This window comes from Magnolia sinica, chromosome 19 (genome assembly GCF_029962835.1).
Source record: "Magnolia sinica isolate HGM2019 chromosome 19, MsV1, whole genome shotgun sequence".
NCBI lineage: Eukaryota > Viridiplantae > Streptophyta > Magnoliopsida > Magnoliales > Magnoliaceae > Magnolia > Magnolia sinica.
The window spans coordinates 2,946,212-2,961,454 of NC_080591.1; the positions used below are offsets into that span (position 1 = coordinate 2,946,212).

Genomic DNA, 15,243 nt, shown 5'->3' on the forward strand with positions numbered 1-15,243 from the left:
GTGATTCTCGGAGTCAAAATTGTGAAAAACTCCAACGAAATCAATTTATCTCAATTACACTATGTAGAGAAAATTTTAAGAAAATATAATCTTCTAAATTGTATACTGACAAGTACTCCCTTTGATCCACATGTAAAATTGAAGGTGATAGTGTATCACAACTTAAGTACTCTAGTGTCATTAAACATTTAATAGTAGATTATCATTCGCAAGTAAATAAATGAACAAAATAAGAAATTAAGTAAAACTATAGTAGAGAATTGTATGAGAAGGGAAACGCAACGATACTAATAGTAAAAAACCAATGTAAAGTAAGCAGTAAATGAGTATGTTGATGGGGCATTTGAATTCAGAAATTACTTTAGGTAAGCTACTTATGCCATAAGTAGCTTATCTTGGTTTCTACTTAATCAAAAGATAAACATGTTTACTAAACAACATACTTTTCACCCAGAATGTAGAAAATTTGATGTAGAGTGGGTTGCGGACAGTTTCATGGCCAAGATGGATCAGAAAAGGCCTGGTCGACGACAGAAGTGATCCGGACCGTCGGACCTTAGATCGAGCGTATCTCGCAATCCGGAATGAGTTACCTGAGGTAAAATATATGATTTTCGGGTAGAACGAACTACTTTAGCCAACCAACCCCGCTATGCTGGATTACGTAGCCCAGAATTGCGAAAAACCCCTCGATCGACGGTCGTTTTTCTGCTTTAATTTCGTTTTTACTATAAATAGTAAGTTTTAGTTTGATTATAACTCTTCATCCGTCGGGCTTTAGGAGTTGCGTCCAACATGAAACGAGCTTAGAATAATTAAGGAAACAGTTTGGTGAAGCCAAATAGGACACTTACTATTTTTGGCTGAAAACCTTGCGCACTAGTAGACATCACGACCGTCTATAAATAGTAAGTTTACTATTTATAGTAAGTCGCGGATTCTAGGAGTTTTAGTTGTAGTTTGATTCTGATTTCTTTCCCATTGCTTGGTACCCCTATTTAAAGGGTTGTGAACTCATTTTTAGTCATCAATTAATCAATTTCGAATTTCTTAGAATTTATTTCTATTTTCTGCTTTCTTTCCTCGTGGATTCGAGAAGTCTCTATGAGGAGTCCAAAGAAGCTCCATGGATTCAGAGTAGTTATCCTTAAGGAAGACAAATCCAGATATGGAGTGGACCCCCACCACAGAAAACAGTGGGGAGAGTGACACCCACCAAAGTGACATCACCCAGTTTTGTGGGAAAGAATGGAAGCTTTCCACCGAGAAAGTCAGTTGACTATGCAAGGGCTGTAGGCAACTCTCGATCGTCTTGCGGATGCGCTACTGTTGAGGGTCAAATATTGCATATTAGACCCCAGTTATTACCTGAATTACGAACATGATAATGTTTTAATGGGCTATTTTCATCGTGTTTGTGATGCAAGGAGAATTGACGAGCATGGAGTGAAAAGGATACAAAAGGCATGGATTTAACGCTCAACCATCACCAAGGCATTGGACGGGACTCCATGGGACCAAGATAGAGGATTTACACGTCAGAGATCAGAGAAATTCCAGCCACTCACTTTAAATAGGCCTGAAAGACGTCCATAATGCAAGATCACAGGGTTCCCACCATCTGATCGGCTCTAAACTTTATATATGGCCTGATGATCATGAATTAACCGTACACATCGATTTTCATCTATGGGATACTTGTGGAAGTGGGCCAACAGACAGATCAGCCCATGACTCTCTGATTTAGGGCCTACTTGATATCTGGATCTGCCTCAATTTTGGACTCAACGCCTAAAATGATATGATAGAACAGATGGATGGAACAGATTTCTCAACACATCAAGGAGAGCCCCACTTCATATGGACGGTGTACACATCAGGGGTACACCTGCCAAGTACCGCAATAGACAAAAACCGGTCAGCTTACGCTGACCCGATGATGGCTCTAATTCAAAAATAAAAAAAACCAACAGGGACTTGCGGTCCTCTGTTGTGGGCCACCATCACGATTCTAAGGACCAATCTAGACCGTCCATTAGACCAGATTGGTCCATATTACCAAGGCCTAGGTGGAAGAGTTTCAAAATAACAGCAACGATGGCGTCTCAGCCATTTCAATGCAGGTTGAACGGCTGTAAGATTGATTAAAGTGGGCCGCATCAACGGACGGCAAAAACCACTCTTTCCCGACCGAAATTCTGAGAGAAATCCTGTGGACGGCTTGGATTTCTCATTTGAAACTGATTGTGGACCCCACCATCGTCACAGCGTAACGGTTACACACTCTATTCCGCGTCCGAGAATTGCGGGGAGTAGTGGCTCACGATCGTTGATCTTTTGGGTGATCCGGACCGTCCAGAGGACTCTCAAGATAGGGAAGGTTCCAACCATGATGTCAGGCAGGTAAGATAGATGATCAGCCGCCCGAGACGATTTGCCGAACGCGGTTGAGCACGAGTCCTCTACGCATATTGCTAATCGACTACAAAACAGAGTCAGTTGTGTAAGCTGACTGGCTGGATGCGCAGGACCGCTTGTTGCTGTACGGATTCTCCAGCGCTTCTCCATGCACCAACTCCACCACCTATAAAAAGGGAACGTGAAGATCCAAGAGGGGGGGATTGAAGGCTTGGGTTGTGAACGTGCGAGCAAGAGACATGGAGTAGAGTTTTCTTTGTTGTTTTTCTGTTTTTATGAGGTATAGTGCAATCATGTCCATGGGTTGCTAAACCTCTTAGCTAGGGCTAAGAGGTGAAGCTTGTAGTCTGATGGGAGAGACTTTGCTTGTGCCTCTTGTTTAGACTGACTGATGTTGATTTTAGTTCAATTAAAAGGAATACTTTTAGTTTTTTTCAATGGTTTGTTGTGATTGAAATTACAATAGATCTGCGATGGTTTTGAGTATTTCTTCCTCCTTTTGATGTTTATGACGTCAGGAAGCCCTATTGTTCACCATCGTCTCATGGGCATGGTCGGATAACGGTACCCTTCGTAACCTTCATGCATTGTTGATTGGTTGGTAATTAGTTTCATTCTGTCGTTTGCTTTGTCTCCTGGGCATGGTTTGGTGATGGAACTTATTCTAATTCATATACCTTTCATCTCATGAAAACTAGATCAAGTAAGTTCAGTTTAATTTCCATGATTCTTGATGCAGACATAAGATCTCCCTGATCTCTACAAGTGGATCCTCTGAATCCCTAGTTTCCTTCCTCTAAATTTCTTAAGTTTTATATTAATCCCTCACCATCATTCATCAATTTATATTTGATTTAGATTTCATCTTAGGCTAGTTCTATTTCTACCTAGTTTCAGGTAATATACAAGTATCAGTCCCTTGGGGTTCGACCTCGGTCTCACCGAGTTTATTACTACATCACAACCCTATATTTGGGGAGTGAACAAGTTTTTGGCGCCGTTGCCGGGGACTGATGGTTACGTTTTTTTGAGATTAACTAGTTTTAGGATTAGTTTAAGATTAGGATTTTCTAATTTTAGGTTAGAATTTTTTCTGTTTTTAGAAACTAATCTGTTTTCCTGTTTTGTAGGATCCTGACATAAGTCTAAATTGGTAATCCTTTCTCTACTTTTTCTATTTTTAGAATTATGGTTTGAATTTTAGAAATTTTCTAATTCTAAGTATGTTCCTATTTGTAGGAAATAGTTTATTTTTAGAAACTTTCCTCTTTTGTTTTTAGAAACTAGGTTAGTTATTTTCCTTTTAAGAAATTCTTTCTAATTTTAGAAACTAACTCATCTTTCCTTTATTTTATTTTTAGAAATTTTCTAATTCTGGAACTTTCCTTTTTAGAAACTAACTTTCTAATTTTAACTCTTTTTGAATCTAACTTTGTTTCCTAATTTATTTTTAGAAATTTTCTACTTGTAGAATTTTTGTTTAAAAACTAACTTTCCTATTTTGTGGGCCTTTAAGATAGAAATTTTTAATTCGGTAAGTTCTTTCTCGACTTTCAATTTTTCAGATCTCTTTTAGTAACTTACTTTCTAGTTTAGGACTTTCCTAATTTATTTTAGAAATTTTCACCTTCTTTTAGGAATTCCTTCTTTTAGAAATCAATTTATTGCTATCTTTCTTTTTAAGGATTTTTCTTCTCTTTTTAGAATTTAACTTAGGGACTCCAATTTGGTAACTTCTTTCCAACCCTCTCTTTCTTTTTAGATTTTCTTTTCCTTTCTTAGGATTATGTTTTGAATTTGATTGAGGGCTGCAAGTATTTCATGACCAAGTAAGCCCGTGACAACACTCGACGTCTCTTGACTGAAGGAGGATTGGTTGAGGGGAATACTATCCATCGTAGGACTAAACACCACTCTAAATGCCCTGAGTTAATTGAAGTGATGGCTAAAAACCAACCTCTTCTACCCCAACCTAGGGTGGAGGACATTCAGGATGAGAATGAGGTGCATCAAGCACCCCCGCCACGTACTTTACGAGATTATTTATAACCAGTGGGGGTGAGTACATCCTCATGCATGCTTTTTCCTGAAAATACAGGACATATGGACATCAAGCCAGGGGTTATCCAACTCCTTCCTAAGTTCCATGGGCTTGAATCTGAAGAACTATATCTACATTTGAAAGAGTTTGATGAGATTATAGCCACTTTATATTTTCAAAATGTGTTTGAGGACACAGTCAGGCTGAGACTCTTTCCTTTTTCCTTAAAGGAGAAGGCTAAGACGTGGTTACATTCACTGCGTCCTATATCCATTGGCACATGGAATGATATGCAAAAGGAATTTATAAAGAAATTTTTTTCACATCATAAAACGATTACCCTTAGAAAAGCAATCATGAACTTCACCCAAAAGGAGGATGAAACATTTTACCAATGTTGGGAAAAGTTCAAGGATTTGGTCAGTTCATGCCCACAACATGGCTTTGAAACATGGCGCATCACAAATTTTTTCTACGATGGACTGACATCTTCCATGCGCCAAATGGTCGAGACAATGTGTAATGGAGAATTCATTAATAAAAATGTTGACGAGGTATGGGATTACCTCGATAGTCTTGCTGAAAAAATACAATCATGGGATTATTATCCAAAGTCGAACACCATGTCTAGGCTGACTCAATTAAAGGAGAAAGGTGGATTGTATCTCTTGAAAGAAGAGGATGATCTCAAGTATAAAGTGACTACGCTCATAAGAAAAGTTGAGGCCATAGAAGGAAAGAAGGATAAGGTTAATGAAAGTGTTTGCGGCATATGTGATTGCAACATTCATACAACTGAAAATTGTCCTACGATACTCGCCTTTCTAGAAGTGTTGAATGAACAATCCAATGTCGTAAATAATTATCAAAGACCTTTCAATGGACCAACCTCTAATATGTACAATCCTGGTTGGAAAAATCATCCAAACTTTAGTTGGAGAAATGGACAAACTGCTACCCCTTAAGGGATCTTCAATCAAAATTCAAATCAGGGGAAACCTCAAGAAGAACCGGTTCAAAATTCGATGCAAGAGCTGACCCATGCAATGCGAGACTTTATGCAAAAGATGGATTCACGTATGACGGTTATAGAAAAATGGGATGCTTCCTGCACAACCGCTCCCCAATCCTAAACCGCAGTACGAGATAAGTAATCTCAGCTCTTCAAATCAAATGGAGCACGCTAAATCCATCACCACTCTTAGGAGTGGGAAGATCATTGATAAAATCTTTCCGGTTAGGCCCGAAAAGCCTCAAGAACCGGAAAAGGACAACAATGATTGATCTATTGATGCCCCACAAAAATTAGAACTGGAACTTATAGAAAAGTCAGTTGCTTCATTTCCTTAACGGTTGGTCGCTCCAAAACCTCTCTCTAACTCTCAGGATATCCTAGAGGTGTTGAAACAAGTGAAAGTCAACATTCCTCTACTTGATGTCGTAAAACAGATACCTTCATATGCCAAATTCCTAAAAGACTTATGCACGACCAAACGACGACAGAGTATTCAAAAGAAGATCTTCTTGACCGAGAAAGTGAGTGCCATCTTAAAGCAAGACGTGCCACAGAAATTCAAAGATCCCGGTAGCCCAACCATATCATGTGTAATCGAGGACCATCGAATTGATCATGCACTTCTTGACTTAGGAACGAGCGCCAATCTGATTCCCTACTCGGTATACAAACAGTTAGGTTTGGGTGAATTAAAACCCACCCTAACCACATTACAACTTACTGATCGCTCTATTCGTATACCAAGAGGGATAATTAAGGATGTGTTGGTCCAAGTTGATAGATTTTACTACCCTGTAGATTTTATCATCCTGGATACCGAACCCATCAATAAAATGAGCACTCAGATTCCCGTCACTCTTGGTCGCCCATTCCTTGCCACTTCAAACGCAATCATCAATTGCAGGAATGGTGTCATGACTATGTCCTTTGGGAATATGACATTGGAGTCAAACATCTTTTTCAATAACGGCAGAAACTTAGAGGATGATGACGATTTCCACGACATTAAGGAGACGTGTGCCTTACTTGATACTGCACTGGTACTTGAAGTTAACCGGTGGAGGCCACAATTTGAAAAGTTGCCCCAAACTGATGTAGTGCCTCTATCGTCTAACCTCAAGCCGCCGAAGCTTGACATAAAACCTTTGCCCTCTGATTTGAAATATGTCTATTTAGGTCAAGATGAGAAATACCCGGTGGTGATCTCTGCCCACCTGGAGAAAGAACAGGAGAATATGCTCATATCTACTCTCATTAAGCATAAGGGAGCCCTTGGATGGACGATAGCAGACCTCAAGGGAATCGACCCCTCGATTTGTACTCACCGCATATATCTTGAGGATAATGCTAAGACCGCTCGACAATCACAATGTAGACTAAATCTAAACATGAGGGAAGTGGTTAAAGTCGAGGTTCTTAAACTATTGGATGTGGGTATCATATACCCCATATCCGATAGTCAATGGGTGAGTCCAACTCAATTAGTTCCTAAGAAGTCCGGGATCACCATCGTAGCCAATGCCAATAATGAAATCGTGCCAACTAGAGTTACTACTGGTTGGAGAATGTGCATTGACTACAGGAAGCTGAATATCATCATGAGGAAGGACCACTTTCCTTTGCCCTTCATTGATCAAATCTTGGAAAGGCTAGCTGGTCATTCCTATTACTGTTTCCTTGACGGGTATTCGGGCTATAATCAGATTGAAATCGCCCCTAAGGATCAGGAAAAGACCACATTTACATGTCCTTACGGCACCTTTGCCTACAAAAGGATGCCATTCGGATTATGTAATGCCCCTGCCACCTTTCAGCGTTGTATGATGAGTATCTTTTCTGACATGGTGGGGAAATATCTAGAGGTCTTCATGGACGATTTCTCTGTTTTCGGTTCATCTTTCAGCAAGTGTTTAGAAAGTCTTAAATGTGTGCTGAAAAGATGTGAAGAGAAGAACTTGGTACTTAATTGGGAGAAGGCCATTTCATGGTTCATAAGGGAATTGTCCTTGGACATATTATCTCGTCCAAAGGAATCGAGGTAGATAAGGCAAAAATTGATCTTATCTCTAACCTACCTCCACCCAAGAACATCAGAGATGTGCGATCCTTCTTAGGACACACAGGGTTTTACAGACGATTCATAAAAGACTTTAGTCTCCTCTCTCATCCCTTATGTAATCTTCTGCAAAAGGATGCACCATACGAGTGGACTGAGCAATGCCAGGAAGCTTTCACCAAGCTTAAGGGCATGTTAACCACTGCACCTATCATGCAGCTACCCGATTGGAGCCTTCCTTTTGAGCTTATGTGCGACGCTTCTGATTATGCTCTTATAGCGGTTATAAGCCAAAGAAAAGATAAGAGACCCTACGTCATTCATTAGGCAAGTAGAACTTTAAATTCTGCCCAAGTGAACTACTCGACTACGGAAAAGGAACTCCTAGCCGTAGTGTTCGCTTTGGATAAATTTAGGTCCTACTTGATCGGATCCAAGATCATTATGTACACAGATCACGCAGCACTTAAGTATCTTCTTTCTAAGAATGATTCTAAGCCCCACCTGATACGATGGATCCTTCTACTCCAAAAGTTTGATTTGGAAATTAAAGATAAAAAGGGAGCAGAGAACGTAGTGGCCGACCACCTTTCTCGCCTTAATACTTCTGATTCCCTTGAGGCGACCCATATCAATGAATGTTCCCTGATGAACAACTGTTTAGAGTCTCTCATTCACATTGGTTCGCTGATATTGCTAATTATCTTGCCACAGGTTCCATACCGACACAGTGGACTGCACAAGATAAGAGAAAATTCTTTGCCGAGGTGCGCAACTTTTTCTGGGACGATCTATATTTGTTTAAATATTGCCCAGACTAGATCCTAAGGAGATGTGTGCTAGACGATGAGCATCAGAGTGTCATCTCCTTCTGCCACTCACAGGCCTGTGGTGGTCACTTTTCTGCTAAAAAGACCACAGCCAAGATTTTACAGTGTGACTTTTATTGGCCCACTATGTTTAAGGACACTCGTGAGTTTTGCAAGGCTTTTGAGCATTGCCAGAAATTGGGAGCATTGTCCTGTCGAAATATGATGCCTTTGAATCCCATCCTTATCATCGAGACATTTGATTGCTAGGGCATTGATTTCATGGGACCATTCCCCCAATCTTTTGGAAATCTATATATTTTGCTCGCTGTAGACTATGTCACTAAATGGGTTGAAGCGATTCCGTGTTGGAATTATGACCATCGCACGATCATTAAATTCCTAAAAGAGAACATCCTTTCCCGATTCGGAACGCCTCGAGCTATCATTAGTGATGGGGGCTCATACTTTTGTAATAGGCTATTCGAGAGTTTAATGAAGAAATACGATAACTCTCATAAGGTGAGCACCCCATATCACCCACAGACAAGTGGGCAAGTTGAGATTTTCAATAGGGAGATCAAACACATTTTGGAGAAAACGATTAACCCTGACCGTAAGGATTAGTCAATCCGATTGACTGATACCTTATGGGATTACCGTACGGCGTTTAAAACCCCTATTGGAATGTCTCCCTTTAGACTTGTCTATGGGAAGGCTTGCCACTTGCCTGTGGAGTTGGAACATAGAGCCTACTGAACAATTAAAAAATTGAATTTCAAACTGGACAACACTAGCTCGCTACGCAAACTTCAGTTGAATGAACTTGAAGAAATCTGGAACGATGCATACTAGAACTCGAGAATTTATAAAGACAGAATGAAGGCATTTCATGACCAACGTATTCTACGAAAATCATTCACACCTGGTCAGAAAGTCCTTTTATATAATTCTCGATCACATCTCTTTCCAGGTAAGCTTCGATCTCGTTGGATTGACCCTTACATTGTGATCACTGCGTATCCGCATGAGGTCGTTGAGATAGGAGATCCTGACAATGGCAAGGAGTTTAAAGTAAATAGACATTGCTTAAAGCCATTTGTTGAGAAATTTGATTCAGAGGACATGTCTGTACCTCTGACTGATCCTGTTTACCAGGATTGATCTCCTAATCTGATGGAGGTATAGGTAGGTTTCCTATTTTCATAGGACTAAGGTAGTTTCCTTTATACTGTTTTAGGATAAACGGTAAACTTAGCACTCCTGGGAGCCAACCCAGCTTTTCATTCCGTTTCATTTTCCTAGTTAGTTAGTTCAATGTTTGTGGGTAACATTGCTGCAAACCCTCACGAGACTACAACTTGTCCACTAGGGGTAACCTAGGGGTTTAAAGGCTTATTGCATACGCTAAATGTAATCGAGAACACCTGTAAAAGTGGTGTAGGTAGGATTTTATTTTTGTTATTTTTATTTTACTTCTGTTGGTTTCTCTCTTGTGCTGACCCGCTCTTACGTAGATATCTTTGGAAAGCCTCTTGATTCTTTCGTCCAGGTACTATCTTTCCATCACTTCTCTTATATTTTTGTTATCCCATGTGCATTGCATATTTCTTTTACATTGAGGACAATGTAGATTTTAGGTTGGGGGTGGGAGATTAGGTCTCCTAATCAGTGTTTTCTTGGTCTTGAGCAGAAATTGTGAAAATTTTTAAATTTTTCTGAAATTTCGTATGAATTCGAAGTGATTTTGACGGCCATCTTGGATTTAAAATTACAAGATAAGTGATGTTGGTAATTTTTGACTCTTGGATTCAGTATCGGTTAGATTTCACAATTAAATTTAGATTGTTAGTCCAAGATTTGAGATTCTAAACATTGATTGAATCATGATTTCACATGTCACATCTCGCTTATATATTGTGGTTTTAGTTCGATATTAAAGGATTAATTTGGTGATCACTAAGCATGCAAGGAACTAGCTTGGAAAAGTGGCCCGTCATAATCAATTGAAGAAAAAGAATATATATATATATATATATATATATATATATATATATATATATATATATATATAAACAGATACCTTTGGAAAAGGTTGGCGAATAATCTTCACTATAGGGAGCGGAAAAGGTTGGCGAATAATCTTCACCATAGGTTTGCTCCCTATAGGTTTAGATTTGATTCCCCATGGATAATATGTGAAAAAGGGTTGGGTATACAATCTTCACTATAGGTTTGCTCCCTATAGGTGAGGATTTGATTCCCCTTCTTAGCGTTACTTTTAATGAAAAAATCAAAAGCTGGAGGAATGAAAAGATGATCCGTGGGGCAAGTTTTGGTTATCATGAATGCTCTTATTAGTTACCAATGATATCCTGAAATAGAGAAGTGAATTTTAATGATGATAAGCCGAGATTACACTATACACCCATTGAACTCAATGTTTAGAATTTCTCTGATTGATGGATTAATACTTTGAACTTGACTATGAAGTTTATCGTACACTTGAGACCAGGAGAAAATAATGCCCAACATTCATGAATCTTAGAATTCTAGTATCTGAATTGTTTTTCATAAATCACTCGAGTTTATAGAAATTGTCTTGTAATTCTTAAATTATTTTTCTCATACTTTGCTCAGGACTAGCAAAATGCTAGTTGGGGGTTGTGTTGAGGGTCAAATATTGCATATTAGACCCCAGTTATTACCTGAATTACGAACATGATAATGTTTTAACGGGCTATTTTCATCGTGTTTGTGATGCAAGGAAAATTGACGAGCATGGAGTGAAAAGGATGCTAAAGGCATGGATTTAACGCTCAACCATCACCAAGGCATTGGACGGGACTCTATGGGACCAAAATAGAGGATTTACACGCCAGAGATCAGAGAAATTCCAGCCACTCACTTTAAACAGGCCTGAAAGACGTCCATAATGCAAGATCACAGGGTTCCCACCATCTGATCGGCTCCAAACTTTATATATGGCCTGATGATCATGAATTAACCGTAAACATCGATTTTCATCTATGGGATACTTGTGGAAGTGGGCCAACAGACAGATTAACCCATGACTCTCTGATTTAGGGCCTACTTGATATCTGGATCTGCCTCAATTTTGGACTCAACGCCTAAAATGATATGATAGAACAGATGGACGGAACAGATTTCTTAACACATCAAGGAGAGCCCCACTTCATATGGATGGTGTACACATCAGGCGTACACCTGCCATGTACCGCAATAGACAAAAACCGGTCAGCTTACGCTGACCCGATGATGGCTCCCATTCAAAAAGAAAAAAACCAACAGGGACTTGCGGTCCTCTGTTGTGGGCCACCATCACGATTCTAAGGACCAATCTAGACAGTCCATTAGACCGGATTGGTCCATATTACCAAGGCCTAGGTGGAAGAGTTTCAAAATAACAGCAACGATGGCGTCTCAGCCATTTCAATGCAGGTTGAACGGCTGTAAGATTGATCAAAGTGGGCCGCATCAACGGACAGCAAAAACCACTCTTTCCCGACCGAAATTCTGAGAGAAATCCGATGGACGGCTTGGATTTCTCATTTGAAACTGATTGTGGACCCCACCATCGTCACAACGTAACGATTACGCACTCTGTTCCACGTCCGGGAATAGCGGGGAGTAGTGGCTCACGATCGTTGATCTTTTGGGTGATCCGGACCGTCCAGAGGACTCTCAAGACAGGGAAGGTTCCAACCATGATGTCAGCGGGTAAGATGGATGATCAGCCGCCCGAGACGATTTGCCGAACGCGGTTGAGCATGGGTCCTCTGCGCATGTTGCTAACCGACTACAAAACAGAGTCAGTTGTGTAAGCTGACTGGCTGGATGCGCAAGACCGCATGTTGTTGTATGGATTCTCCAGCGCTTCTCCATGCACCAACTCCACCACCTATAAAAAGGGAACGTGAAGATCCAAGAGGGGGGGATTGAAGGCTTGGGTTGTGAACGTGCGAGCAAGAGACATGGAGTAGAGTTTTCTTTGTTGTTTTTCTGTTTTTATGAGGTATAGTACAATCATGTCCATGGGTTGCTAAACCTCTTAGCTAGGGCTAAGAGGTGAAGCTTGTAGTCTGATGGGAGAGACTTTGCTTGTGCCTCTTGTTTAGACTGACTGATGTTGATTTTAGTTCAATTAAAAGGAATACTTTTAGTTTTTTTCAATGGTTTGTTGTGACTGAAATTACAATAGATCTGCGATGGTTTTGAGTATTTCTTCCTTTTTTTTGATATTTATGACGTCAGGAAGCCCTGTTGTTCACCATCGTCTCATGGGCATGGTCGGATGACAGTACCCTTCTTGACCTTCATGCATTGTTGATTGGTTGGTAATTAGTTTAATTCTGTCGTTTGCTTTGTCTCCTGGGCATGGTTTGGTGATGGAATCCATTCTAATTCATATACCTTTCATCTCGTGAAAACTAGATCAAGTAAGTTCAGTTTAATTTCCATGATTCTTGATGCAGGCATAAGATCTCCTTGATCTCTACAAGTAGATCTTCTGAATCCCTAGTTTCCTTCCTCTAAATTTTTTAAGTTTTACATTAATCTCTCACCATCATTCATCAATTTATATTTGATTTAGATTTCATCTTAGGCTAGTTCTATTACTACCTAGTTTCAGGTAACATATAAATATCAGTCCCTTGGGATTCGACCTCGGTCTCACCGAGTTTATTACTACATCACAACCCTATACTTGGGGAGTGAACAACTACTTCCGCCCCGAGCCCTAGGCGGTGCTCTACCACCTTTGGTTGCTCCACCACCCATGGTTGTTGTACGACGTAACCCCGATTTTCGTAGAGCACTACCAGTGGCAAACCGTAGGGCTACACCAGATGATTCAAGTTCTAATGACGAGGACCTTAATGAGGGTTTTGCCCGACGACTAATTCATGGAGGTGATCATCTAGATCGTGCTGAAAGAGACTATCGATGTAAGATTGAACTTCCTAGTTTTAACGGTTTATTATGTATAGAAGATTTTCTCAATTGGCTAGCTGAAGTAGAGAGATATTTTGATTATATAGACGTGTCAGATCATAAAAGAGTAAAATTGGTAGTGTTTAAATTAAAATCTGGTGCTTCTGTATGGTGGGAACAACTACAAATCTCACGAGCCTGCCAGAACAAGGCGCCCATCTCATCATGGCCGCGGATGAGACGTCTTCTTCGATCACGATTTCTCCCCAATGGCTATGAGTAGATATTATTCCAGCAATATCAAAATTATTGACAAGAAAATCGAACCGTCACAGATTATACTGAAAAATTTCAACGGTTGGCTACACGAAACGATCTGTCAGAATTTGAGTCACAGAAGGTGGCACGATTTATTAGTGGGTTGCGACCGACAATTCAGAACAGAGTTCAGATGTACCCAGTCGAGACCGTGGATGAAGCAGTTCAATTAGCGGTAGGGCAGAAACACAACTTGCAAGAGCTCTTGCTCATCCATACCCTTCAACTCGACATCCCATGACGGGTCACACGCAGGATCCAGTGTTGGCACGAGGAAAAGATCCAGTAAGAGAACGTCATCAACCTCCTACAATCGCAAACCGTGATACGGGGAGCGGCTCATTCAGACCTCAACGTGTAGCATCCACAATAGCTGGTCCGAGTAGGATTCCAAATCCTTATGCTCGGCCAAGGTCGAACAATGGTTACCGCTGTGGCCAACCAGGCCACTTATCAAACACTTGTCTTTAACATCCCGCAGCACACTTGACTATAAACGAAGGGGGCACTGAAGATGAGGTTGCAGAAGAAGACCATGGCTTTGATGAACATGAACAAACCACTTAAGAAATAACAGGTGATAATGAAGTGACGGGAGAGAATCGTGGCGAATTTCTAGTTGTGAGGTGATTACTATATGCCCCACGAAAAGAATTACATCCACAGCGACACGATATATTTCGTACTCGGTGCACTATCAACGGAAAGGTCTGTGATGTGATCATAGACAGTGGTAGTAGCGAGAACATCGTCTCAAGAGTGATGGTGGACAAGTTGCAGCTACCAACGACGATGCATCCTTCCCCGTACTTAATTGGCTGGATAAAAAAGGTGAATGAGACTAATGTAACTAAACAATGCACTATCTCATTTTCAATTGGAAAAAATTATAAGGATCAAATACTTTGTGACGTTGTTGATATAGAAGCTTGTCATATACTACTCGGTCGACCCTGGCAGTTGGACCGTGATGCGACCCATCGGGAACGAGATAATGTATACATTTCGTCAAGGATAGTCGAAAAATAATCATTGCCCCTATGGCATCAGAGAACCACCCTGAAGCTTCTAAAGTGGAGGAGAGTTTCCTCTTAACCATTCGAGATTTTATGGAGGAATCTAAGGAAACCGGCGAGGTAACGTCATGTAGTGAAGGGCGAGGAAGAGGAACCCTCAAACATCCTTTCAAGTTTAAGACTATTGCTAAACGAATTCAAAGAAGTCTGGCCTGAGGATCTACCTGATGGATTGCCCCCCATGAGGGACATCCAACATCACATAAACCTCGTCTCTGGGGCTAGTCTGCCCAACCGCCCTCATTATCGGATGAGTCCGAAGGAGTGTGAGATACTTCAGGGGCAAGTGGAGGAATTGATCCGTAAGGGTCTCTTGAGAGAGAGCATGAGCCCATGTGCCGTACCAGCATTATTAACGCCAAAAAAAGATGGAAGCTGGCACACGTGTGTCGACAGTCGGGCAATCAACAAAATTACCATCAAGTATCGGTTCCCAATACCATGGTTGGACGACATGCTCAATATGCTAAAAGGGGACAAGGTATTCTCTAAACTAAATCTAAAGAATGGGTACCATCAGATTCGTATCCGACCTGGTGATGAGTGGAAAACGG

The 15,243-nt window shown here is 40.6% G+C and overlaps 1 non-coding gene across 1 annotated transcript; it reads right to left on the reverse strand.

Moving 5' to 3' along the window:
* Positions 1-4,797: 4,797 nt before the first annotated feature.
* Positions 4,798-4,904, reverse strand: LOC131235781 (small nucleolar RNA R71). Its single transcript, XR_009166302.1, has one exon. It is a non-coding gene; the product is annotated as a small nucleolar RNA R71 (small nucleolar RNA).
* Positions 4,905-15,243: the final 10,339 nt, after the last annotated feature.